Source organism: Capsicum annuum, chromosome 12, assembly GCF_002878395.1.
Source record: "Capsicum annuum cultivar UCD-10X-F1 chromosome 12, UCD10Xv1.1, whole genome shotgun sequence".
Taxonomy (NCBI): domain Eukaryota; kingdom Viridiplantae; phylum Streptophyta; class Magnoliopsida; order Solanales; family Solanaceae; genus Capsicum; species Capsicum annuum.
The window spans coordinates 286,813-300,018 of record NC_061122.1 but is presented as its reverse complement, the minus strand read 5'-3'; positions in this window follow the sequence as shown (position 1 = coordinate 300,018).

The following is a 13,206-nucleotide window of genomic DNA, read 5'->3' as shown; positions in this document are numbered from 1 at the left end:
GAAACTCATTCACTACAGGGACTGACTAAAGAGGAAGAATTTCAACCCTGAAATCTTTTACTCGGATAGATGGTACTTACAACCTTTGGAGATGAGCTTTCAGGCTCTAAGATAAGAGATAAAGTGACCTCTAGGTGCTACAGAACTCCCTGCCCACTCAATTGATGACTCATTTGGGAAGGAAAAAGTAACCATTTGGGTTCTGCAATCAAGTGTGGCATAACACGAATGGAGCCAGTCCATCCCAAGGATTGCATCAAAGTCTACCATATCAAGTTCTATAATGTCTGCCACAGTATCCCGGCTAAGAATAGACACAACACAATTTCTATACACCCTTTTAGCAATAACAGAATCACCTATAGGAGTGGAAATAGTAAAGGGTTCTACAATAACTTCGGTCACAAACCCAAAACCAAAATCCACATAAGGGGTCACATAAGATAAGGTAGACTCGGGATCAAGAAATACATAAACATTACGGAAAAAGATTCGTAATGTACCGGTGACAACATCTGGTGAAGCTTCCGCCTCCTGGCGATTAGTCAAAGCATATAACCGGTTACGACCACTCCAAGCAGCTGAAGAGGCACCCTTAGGAGGAGGAGCCACGGAGGTGGCTTAGGGCTTAGCCCCCCTCCCCCTGCATTTCCTCCAGCAGAAGGGTTATCTCTCTGAAGGTGACCTACCTTGCCACAAGAATAATAATTTCTCCCCTCAAAATAACACCTCCCTGGGTGATTCTTTCCGCAAGTCTCACACCGCGGATAAGTATGACGTTGTTGGGCCACACTGCCCTGCGATTGAGTATCTGGGGCTCTGGATCCATGATGAGTCTGGAAACTCTATGATCGTCTGTCTGCTGGTGGTCTGGGAACTGGGGCGCTGGCAGCAGACTGTGCATTACACAAATTCTTTTTTTTCTGCCTTTTATTTCCCCACTTACAGCTTTGAGGCTGACTGTGACCCTGGTTGGCTGATCTGGCTTTTTTTGCCTGTCTTTCTTCTCCCTAGCTTTAAGAATCTTCTTCTTCTTCTCATCTACTTGTTGCATATGAACTGTCAGCCTAGCAAAGTCCAACTCCTTGTTCATCATAGCTCCCTGGCACTCAAGCACCAGATCATTTGAAAGGCCAGATGCAAACTTTCTCACTCGGGACCTCATACTACTCGTCATCTCATGAGCATAACGAGCACGTTGATTAAACTTTATAGTATACTCCTGAACACTCATCTTACCCTGCTTAAGGCTTATGAACTCCTTAGCCTTTGCCTCCCGCAACTCTAGAGGAAAGAACCGGTCAAGGAAAGCATCTACAAACTCATTCCATACCGAGGGCTCAGCATTGTCTCCCTTCGTATCTTCCTAATCGTTGTACCACTGATTCACCACATCTTTCTACTAGTACGCTGCCAATTCTACCCCTTCTACTTCATCTATATGCATCACTTTGAAGATCTTTTCCATTTCGTCTACAAATTCCTGTGGATCCTATTCTACTTTAGTACCTGTGAATTTAGGAGGATTCATTCTCATGAATTCGCTCACCAGTGTAGCTTCAGAAGTAACAGATGCAAACCTAGTATCTTCTGACCACTGAGTCTACGCAGCCACCAACTATGCTCGCATATCAATAGATTGCCTGAACTCTGCGTTTGATATATTCCCCTGCGAAGTCGGGGGATGGTTCACATTGGTCCGTGGAGCCCGAGATGGACTGGTTGGGACGGGAGGGACTCCCGGAGTAGGGACAGGGTCTAGAGTGGGAGCTCTATTATGTGTCCTCATCCCATGAGTAGGACGAACTTCATCATTCTGAGCACTCTGATTAGTATTGTGAGGAGGAGGCATGCCTGTTATTTCTGTAAGACAAAAGATCACTGATTAGGAACAGACTTGAATCTGAAGCACGAACTAAATCACAAAGAAGGGAAACATTTCCTTAATGCCTAGTATCCTCCTACTTATAAGTGTGGCATGCTACATACCCATAAACAAGACTCTACCCGACGCGATTTCGCAGACACTAGGGGTGGGCATAAATACCAAAAAACCGAACTGAAATTTAATTTTGGTTTCAATTTTTTGTTTTTTCGGATTGATTTAGGTTTTCAATTTTAAAATTTTGGTTAAACGGTTTGGTTTTTGGTTTTCTTAAAAAAAATCAGTTAAATCGAAAAACAGAAATTATATAAATAATATTATATATATAAATATATATATTATTAATTTATTTTATGTACAAAATAATATATATTATCAATATATTATATTAATTATATATACATTTTAGTAACCCTAATTCCAACTCCAAGTCGCCTAAATCCCTAAACAGTAAACATATTACCATTCACACTCAAGTCTCAACACTAACAAACAGTAAACAGTAAATCCAAGGTGCAGTTTTCGATTTATACCACCGGCGATGAAGTAGACAAAAGACCGGCGATCTACTCCCTTTCTTTAGAACGACACTGCGACCGGCGATCGGCGACCCGCAACCACAACTCGCGACCCACGAATTTGGTGTTTCGTGTTTGTGTCTGAAGAGGAGCATTCAGGTGAGTTTATGGAATTTTCTTCTTAACATGGTAGTTTATTACATTTTCTTTATTTTACATTTGGAATGAAAACGAGTACTGCATCACCCAAGAAACTCCGTATGTTAGTCCCCACGATGACATTGCTTGTTACCATAAAGAACTTGATGACATTATTTCATTTCATTGAGTTCCTTATAGTTATTTATATTTGGGAATGAAAAATAGATTTGAAAAAAATATTTTTCTTAAAAAAATCATCAATTTTAAATGCTCAGTTATGAAAAAAGAGACTCTCTACTTTAATATTTTAAACTGAAATAAAAATAAAAAATAACCGAACCAAATTTGTAGAAACCGAACCAAACCGATTTTATTTCGATTTGGTTATGGTTATCATTTTTGTCAATCCGAAAAATGATAAACCGAACCGATATTAAACAATCAGACTGAACCGACCGAACGCCCACCCCTAGCAGACACCCTGGGACCATGAACCGTGCTCTGATACCAAGTTTGTCACGATCCGAACCGGGGCCCTGGGCTTAACGAGCATTTCGAACTATGAAGACCCGAAACACCCCTATCTATCTGGTAATCATGCACATAATTCATATGATAAAAGAAATGCGGAAGATACACAATACTACGGAAATATGGTCATGAGTCTAATGAAATCAATAATGGGAAATAATGTCCCACAACATCTATCGACATCTGAAAATTGTCTGTGAAAATCTCTACTACATGACTAAAACAAACAACTGTCTGAAAAACTGGGACAAGGCCCCCAGTAGACCCAAAAATATTAAATAATAAATAAATTGTCATACATCAGGCCTTTCGAAATATAAAAGGCTCACCACTTGTCTCTGCAAATCTGTCTAAATAATCTACTGATTTTATGGATCCCTAGATTGTGCCTCCAAACCTGGGAGGGAAGGGGGTCAATACAAAGTACTGGTACGTAGAGATATCCACAACAAAGTAGAGATTTTTATATAAAATAAATGAGAGCTGTTGTAACGCACATTATTGCAAAATAATTTTGAAAATACATGGGCATAGTATAATAATTTTTCAACAACAATGCAACATATATGGGTTAGGTGGTACACCGTACAATTTCCCATTTTCACCAACTATCAAATCTCGGTTACCACTAAGATTAGAGTATAAGTGAGGGAAAGACACACGAGATCACACAGTAGGGTGTCCCGACCCAATCAATTATGGTAGTGCACAAGATCACAAAGCAGGGCTCCTAACCATAGTCCCAATTTGGGATGACATAATATCAGGCACAAAAGATCACACAGCAGGGTACCAAGTTCTCGAGTCGGTAAACACGGTTTCCAGCAAAGAGTCATTTGACTCGTGCTTTCTTCGGGTAACCACGTATCTCACAAAATGAATGTATTAAACTCATTTTAATCAATCATATGTCATACTCTACAGGGTATCGTCATACCCGACTTGCAAGTCATCAATATCACATTAACTTTCAAACTTCTCATACCATTTACAACATGCACATATGTATGACTTTCACACCATTAAACACATACACCATGGTTCTCAATATGCAATCATTCAAGAAGTTTAATCATTTATGAGTAATGTCATATCAAGAAGTGGGGCGGTTTGACGCCAGTGAATGCGTGGGAGATAGGGGAGAGGTTGGCGGGAATGGGGGTGTGGGAGTGTAGGGGGGACGTGGATAATATGTGGGACAGGGCGGCAGCGTGCATCAGGGAAAATGCAAGGGAGGTGTTGGGTGTTTCTAGGGGCCGGGCCGGACATCATCGGGGGGATTGGTGGTGGAATGAAGAGGTGGGGAAGAAAGTGGAGACCAAGAAAGAGTCGTATGCTAAGTTGGTGGAAAGTAAGGACGAAGAGGAGAAGCGGGTAAACAGGAAAGAGTACAAGCTAGCAAGGAAGGAGGCGAAGTCAGCGGTCACGGCAGCTAAGACGGCTGCTTTTGAGAGCTTGTATGCAGGGTTACAGGGGAAAGGAGGGGAGAAAAAGTTGTTCCGACTCGCTAAGGCTAGGGAGAGGAAGGGTCGTGACCTCGATCAGGTGCGGTGCATTAAGGGGGAGGACGGTAGAGTGTTGGTGGAGGACGGCCACATAAAGAAGAGATGGCAGTCGTACTTTCATAGGCTCTTGAATGACGAGGGGGACAGAGCTATTGTGTTAGGGGAACTGGAGCACTCAGGGGAGTGTCGGGATTTTAGCTATTGTAGACGTTTTAAGGTAGACGAGGTTAGACAGGCAGTCCGCAGGATGCGAAGGGGTAGGGCGACGGGGCCGGATGAGATACCGGTGGAGTTTTGGAAGTTCGTTGGAGAGGCTGGTGTAAGGTGGTTGACTGCATTGTTCAATGAAATTTTCAGGACAGCAAAGATGCCCGAGGCGTGGAGGTGGAGTACCATGATCCCCCTCTATAAGAATAAGGGGGACATTCAGTGTTGCAATAACTATAGGGGGATTAAGTTACTGAGTCACTCTATGAAGATCTGGGAGAGAGGGGTCGAGGTGAGGCTGAGACGGATAGTGTCTATCTCGGAAAATCAGTTCGGATTTATGCCCGGCCGCTCGACGACGGAGGCAATTCACCTGGTACGGCGGTTGGTGGAGCAATATAGGGAAAGGAAGAAGGATTTGCACATGGTGTTCATCGACCTAGAAAAGGCGTACGACAAAGTCCCCAGGGAGGTGCTTTGGAGATGCTTGGAGGTGAGTGGAGTACCGCAGGCATATAGCAGAGTAATTAAGGATATGTATGAGGGAGCGAAAACCCAGGTGAGGACGGCGGGAGGAGACTCAGAGCATTTCACTGTCCTGACAGGATTGCATCAGGGATCTACTCTTAGTCCCTTTTTGTTTGCACTAGTAATGGATGTGTTAACGCGGCGTATCCAAGGGGAGGTGCCGTGGTGTATGCTTTTTGCAGACGATGTAGTCCTGATAGATGAGACGCGAGGGGGTGTGAACGACAAATTAGAGCTGTGGAGGCAAACTCTGGAGTCTAAAGGGTTCAGGGTGAGCAGAACCAAGACAGAGTATGTGGAATGTAAGTTTAATGACGTAAGGCGAGAGAATGAGGTAGTGGTGAGGCTAGAAGCGCAGGAGGTAAAGAAAAGGGATAAGTTCAAGTACCTCGGGTCCGTGATCCAGAGTAACGGTGAGATTGACGAGGATGTCTCGCACCGTATCGGGGCGGGATGGATGAAGTGGAAACTTGCATCGGGGGTGCTGTGTGATAAGAAGGTGCCGCCCAAGCTTAAAGGTAAATTCTATAGGGTGGTAGTCCGTCCGGCCTTGCTGTATGGAGCGGAGTGTTGGCCAGTTAAGAACTCCCACACCCAAAGAATGAAGGTGGCAGAAATGCGGATGTTGCGCTGGATGTGTGGACTGACCCGAAGGGATAGAGCTCGGAATGAGACTATCCGGGAGAAGGTTGGGGTGACTTCAGTGGAGTGTAAGATGCGGGAAGCACGATTGAGATGGTTCGGACACGTGAAGAGGAGGGGCATGGATGCCCCGGTCCGTAGGTGTGAGAGGCTAGCGTTGGATGGTTTTAGACGGGGTAGGGGTAGACCGAAGAAGTACTGGGGTGAGGTGATTAGGCGGGACATGGAACAGTTACAGCTTACCGAGGACATGACCCTAGATAGGAAGGTCTGGAAGACGCGAATTACGGCAGAGGATTAGGGCCTGTTCGGGTCGCTAATGTAGGGAGGTAATTGGTGGGGGTGTATTCCTGGTATGATTCCGTATTCAATGTTCTGTTCCGTGTTCCGTGTTCTATGTTTGTTACGAATCTGTGTGCTTTCCTCTGCTTTATATTCCTGCATTCCTGCTTTACTCTGTTTTATATTCCTTATGGCTGCAGTATCTATGTTATGTCATCTGCTTCTGTGCTGTACTATGTGTTTGTTTGATATCTCGTAACTTGAGCCGGGGGTCTTTCGGAAACAGCCTTTCTACTTCATCAGAGGTAGAGGTATGGACTGCGTACATCTTACCCCCCCCAGACCCCACAAAGTGGGAATACACTGGGTTTGTTGTTGTTGTTGTTGTATGCTCTCAATGGTTTAACACAAGTATAATATGGGATATAAACATTATCATGGAAAATTTAGAAAATTCACAACTCATGTACATTGCACTCTTTTGAAATTTCAGGTCACTTGTTCACAATTCAACCATTTAAATACATTCAAACAAACAACCCCATGATATCTCAATATTTCATTCAAAATCATATATCAAAACATGTTATTTATATCAATTGAAAACCTCCATTAGTAAAAATATATATATACTTGTATAAATTTAAAGTCTTGCGTAAATTCCTTTTTGAAAACATGCTCATGAAATTTAGGACAACCCCACATACCTTTATTTATGAAATTAGCGGGTGCTTCTTGAAGCCTACGTTGCGGGGATTCCGATTCTTCAATTTATTTTGAAAACTCACGGTTGAATCTTAAGCTATGTGGGTTTTTATTTTGAAACCCTTATATAAGTTCTTGACCAATTTTGATGAATGAGACTCTATTTTGGCTTTCTAGGGATTAAATCCCATGTTGTTGATGATAGGGGGTGAAAAATACCCAAAATGCCCTTAATAATTCGGGAAAACTGAAGATATTGGCCTGGGATGATCCACCAGGAGTCGCCCACCCTAGAGCACCACCCTAGGCCAGGCGTCCCCTGCCCTATCGTGGGCGTTTTCCCAAGCCAGGCGATCTAGCAGGCGGCGTGGGCTAATCGCCCAATGCTACTGGAATTGACACCCAAACATGCCCGTAAGCTCAAATCTAAAAACGGTGGTCGGAAAGGTCAAAAATAAAATCCCCAAAGATTACGAGCTAAGAAAATAAGTCCAAGTCTTTTGACACTTAGAATTATTTTCAATTTTCTCATTCCATTCCCATGCTAATAAGAGACAATATATTGCACGAATTTTTACGGGGCGTTACAACCATCCCCACCTCGGTGCCCAACAGTCAATGATGATTTGAATGATTACGAGATCGATGGCAATCATCCCATGAATATGGAAAATGACTGTGTGTATATGAAAGATGTTTCATCGGATTCGCAAGATACAGAAGAAGACTGTGGAACAAGATCCTAACCAGTACATTCCTTCTCCGATGGAACTAATTTCTATCGTGATCAAATATTTATCGACAAGAAACAGCTCAAAATGCTACTAGACGAAGCAGTGGTGAGGCAGTCTTTTGATTATCATATGGAGAAGAGTTGCACCAAATTATTGAAGGCGAAATGCGTATCTCCTGGTTGTGGCTGGTTGTTGCGGGCAAGGAAGTATGAAACCTCAAACAGATTTCACATATACAAGTATTTCGGGGTGCACACGTGCAGTGTTGAACACGCCACCTGCAAGAACAAGAAAATGTCATTCAAATTGATTGCTTCACTATGCATAAATCATTTTTGCGATAGTAAGGATCCAAGCATAAGTGAAATTCAAAGAATTGTGTTCAAGGAGTTGCATTGCCGCGCAAGCAGGATGTATTGAAAAGGAAGTGTAATTGTGAAGAACATCATTCGCGGGACACCAGAGCACGGATATGCTTGCTTTTTGGGTTTTTCCCACATGGTGGAGTTGTTGAATCCTGCGTCTTCCTACTCGATCATGGTAAACCAGATCGATGGGTTGTTCTTTTACTACTTCTTAGCATTCAAAACTTGCATACGGGGATATGTCCACATAAGAAATGTAATTGCCATCGATGGCACACATTTGTATGGAAAGTATGGGGGCGTGTTGCTGAGTGCACTTGCACAGGACACCAAAAATCATATCTTTCCAATTGCCTTTTGTGTCTTCGATAAAGAGAACGATGCTTCTTGGATCTTTTTCTTCCAGAAGTTGAAGTATATCATAAAAGATGAATCAGATATATTTGTCATCTCCAACAAGCACATTAGCATCGCCAATACCTTCTCTCATGTATACAATCGTGCACATCACAGACTTTGAATGAGGAACCTCACTGAAAATCTCCATTTAAATCAACACTAAGGAGAACATCTTTATCTATTCTACGCCGTGGAAAAGGCATATTCCTTTGATGAGTTTAGAGAGAATTTTGAGGAATTGAAGAATAGTTGCCTCGAGGCAGTACATGTCCTTGAAAAAGTGATTGATTTTGAAAAATGGAGTAAATCACACTTCCTAGATAATAGGTACGATGTGATGACCACAAACATCACTGAGTCACTCAACTCGATTTTGATGGATGAAATGGAGTACCCTGTGTTGTACATATTCAATTCAATTGCTAAAAAATTTGGTGAAAAGTTTAGAGAGCGGTATGCCTATGTTGATGGTAAAAAGAACATATTTGTGCCGTGTGCGAAAAAGATCCTAAGGGATAACAAGAGTGCGAGCAATTCCTTGCATGTGACTAATCCAAACGAGGTTCTCGACCAGTATACGATTTTCGAAAATGGTGTTACTGCCAAGGTCAATCTCTTGGAGAGGAGTTGTTCTTGTAGGAAATTTGACTTGGTGAAAATGCCGTGCGAACATGCGATGGAAGCTTTGCGAGAAAAGTATGGGGATAGCATAGGTTCTGGAAACTCCATCAACGAGTACTCTTCACCAATTTAAAAAGCTGTAAGTTACCTCCTCACATACTCGGAAGCAATTAACGTTGTCCCTCTAGAGGCCGAATAGAATGTGCCATGAGAATTGCTAGACATTAAAATTTTTCCACCCCCCTACGATCCTAAACTCGAAAGGAAGAAAGTCAAATGCACTAAGGGCGTCAGTGAGAAGTTAAAGTCCAAAAGGAGGAATAGGTGTTTAATATGCAAGAAATCTGGGCACAAAAGAACTACGTGTAGCATGGCCAACAAATCATAAATAGCTTTATTTTGCTTCAGTTGTAAAGTTGTTGTTTTGGGGTATAAATGTACATTTCAGTATAATTTAACGTTCAGTTGATATCGACTTAAGGCTTTGTCTACGATAGACTACATGCATTATATGGTATATCTTTAACACGGTCTATTAAATAATATATATTGGTTATATGATTAATCATCAAACACGCTATGTAGTTATTTATACCGCCATATCTCTCTACTAGATATATTGAATCATTGTTTCCTATTTCCAATTAATTAAAAGCTGCAAACACGTCTGTTCTCAAGAAAAACCATTGGTATACGCAAACCAAGCATTTTCTATTCCCATACTCGTTGACTGACCATTTTTTGGATATATGAAAGGATGCCATCTATAGGTCTATAAGTACACTTCCTATTTGTACGTAACCCTTCACTTGTCCCTAAACCTAAAACGTCAGAAACCCTCTTCTTCTTCCCCAGAACATCAGAAATCATGCTTGGTTGCAGAATCCCACTTCGCCCAATCAGACGAGTTCCCCCTCGTCACTACGATTTCCTTCTACTTCGAAATGATTTTGATAGGCTATTCTACAACCTGGGAGAAGACCGTCGTTACTTGGAGCGTGAGCTACGATGCATTGCTCGTTTCCTCTGAGCAATTTTGGAGCGTCTTGGAATAGACGGCAACGACTACATCACCCTAAATTATGGGTACATTATTCCCATAATTTAGATTACTTTTTTATTTTGTTTATATTGTTAAGTTTTTTTGATTTGTTCATTATTGAAGAAGTTTTCTCAGTAGGACTTTTTTAGAAGAACGCCTCTTCCATTTTTTTCCTTTTGCTGTAAATTTTATTAAGTAATGCAATGAACAAATTTAAGGTAAGTTTCAGTTCAGTTTAATGGACAAGTTTCTGTTTGAACATTATGTTTACCATTTTTGTTATGATCCTTTTTTTTTCTTGTGGCGGTTATTCTTCTGTACAGACACAACTTTCAAGTATGTATGTCTTGTTCAATTCACAGTACTGTAGTTTGACTTGATTAATTTCAAGTTGCTATAAAAAGTGATATATAGTCTATCATGAATCATATACTCTGTCTTTTATCGACCTTTTATGGTAGTCGATTGTAGAGCATGTGAGTCGATGCGTCACTGGTTAAATTAAAACAGACAATAACATATTTTGGGGTTGGTGGGACAAATTAATTAAATTAAAAATAATTTAAATAAACAATAACATATTTTGGGATTGGTGGAACAAAATAATTAAAATAAAAATTATTTAAACAGACAATAACATATTTTGGGGCTGGGGAAAAAATAATTAAATTAAAAATAATTTAAACAAATAATAACATATTTTGGGGCTGGTAGAACAAAATAATTTAAATAAAAATATTTTAAATAGATAATCTTGAGGTTCCTTCGATTAGTTTGGTCTATAGACTGGTGGTGACACTTAATAGACCGTAGTAGATCGTGGCTTAAGTCAGCCATCGATTAAACTGGTCTACCATAGACTTACACCTTTAGATGTGCATCGATTGATATCATAAGTATGCGTAGACCACGTTGATTGATGTACATTGTCATAGACCGTCACTTGGATGTAGTTAAAAATGAATAAATAAATTAAAAATAAATGTAGTGTTGATTTCTACATATGTGAGTAAGTGTAAAAAAGACACACAATCATATTAGAGCTTGTACAAAGTGAATTAAGGAGTGTGTGGATGGGTAGTGGCTGAATGTTCAATATGTTAAGAGTAATATTTGTTAAAGCACAAGTATGTATTAAGGATATATATATATATAGCTTAAAATTTTGGTCCTCATTCAGTTTATTTCCTCTTATCAGGTGTAGCAAGTTGGCCGCCGTAATGTTTTTATTTTTCGTCACCTTAAAGGAAAAATTCTCCCTCTTTCCTAACACCTTCTTCATTTTTTATTCACTAGGGTATGATGAGAAGTTCAGCCCCGTGATCAAACAAAACTTTTTCAAGCCAAAATAGGCAGACTTGTTGTTAACGCAGAACCACATCTCGTGACGTTTCTTATCGTTCTTGATGCGTTGCAACAGCAAATAATTGACCAACTGCCCATTGAACTTGAGATGTTCTGGCAAGTTTCTCAGGTGTCCAAAACAGGACCGCTTGAATCTTTTCTTCAACTCTTGGTCGACAAGAACTTGCTGGAATTCTCGATAAGCAGCCATTCTTGATCTGACCGATATCTTTGCTGGGAAAGATCCGACCGATATATTTGGGTGATGATTGGATGTTGTTTGCTTTTTAATAATTGATATCAATTGTAGGTGATGATAATATGAATGTGGGTTTGTATCGGAAAGGAATTTGGGGGTGGAATTGAGAAATTGATTTTAAAAAAAGGTGAATTTAGATTAATTTTGGTTTATTATTGTGTTGTTTAATTCGGAATCATCATGAATATTGTTGAACGTGATAGAATCATAAGCCGGGTTGGGTAGGCAAATGTAAGAATTGTGAAATCTTGAATGCTTGACATGTGTTGAATGACTTGGTTTTATTGCTTTTGGATCAAATGTACCATTTGGCCGGGGAATGCCCCGAGGTATTTGTGTTTATTCACCGGGGAATGCCCCGACGTATCATGTTTGCGGAGGATGATCGTGATGAAGACCCGAGGCGTCGGGTAGGCGTCGGGTAAAGCATAGTCTAGGATTAGTTTAGAATAGGATTTACATTTTTGCATCTTTTTTTTTATTTTTGGACTGTATTAAATCGGACTGACATTATTTTGGTTTTTGAATTTCATTTGATTTGTTGTTTGTTTGATTTGTGTGTTTTGTTTGGTTTATACATTCATAGTGTTCAAATTATCCGATATGCTTCACCAAGCGACCGTGGTCAAACCACGGGATCGAGGGGTGCCTAACACCTTCCCCTCGATTAACAGAATTCCTTAGCTGGAATCTCTGTTCGCGGATCAGTTTTAGAGTCAAACTGTTTTGAAAAAGGATTTCCAAAGGTGACTTGGCACACCTAATTTATGTCAAGTGGCGACTCTGAATAAAAAAATGTAAATAATCCTTTTTCGAAACAAAAATTCTTCATTTTGTCACTTAATAACAAAAACCTTTTCGAAACTTAATCCATAATCTTTTGGAGTCAAAAAAGGGGTGTGACACTTACAATCCAAGCTAGTTCTACTGGACATCTTTCACCTTACCTAGCTTGAGGGGAGTGTTAATATTAATACAATCACATCACTAATCTCACTTAAGTGCCAACTCACACAGTTAGTTACTAGTTTATCAGGAAGTTAGTTATATTGTTCGAGTTAGTTAACAACCTACTGGCTGATCATCAGCTAATATGCACCCCTATATATTCATCTACTAAGTGTACTACTGGTCAGTTTTTTGATCAATGAGAATCATCTAATATTACACTAGTCAAGGCCTTCTTACTCTTCTTCATCTTCCTTCTTTTTCAATGCTCTTCATTTCTTCACTGTTACATTGATATCTCTCTGTTGTTACTCTGATTTACAACACAGACTTACTCCAAATTTAAGAAGGTAGAAAAGTTATTTTCATCGAAGATTCAAGAAAAGCAAATAATAGCAAAGTAAACAGATTATCTCTGCTTCAATGCATGCGCATCTTAAAGCAGTGTAGAAAATCCAAGTGAAGGAAACTAGGACAACTTCTAACAAAAGATAACAAAAAGACCAACAAATGCAAGGAGTCAAGAACAGAAGCTGAATCTTGGCAAAAG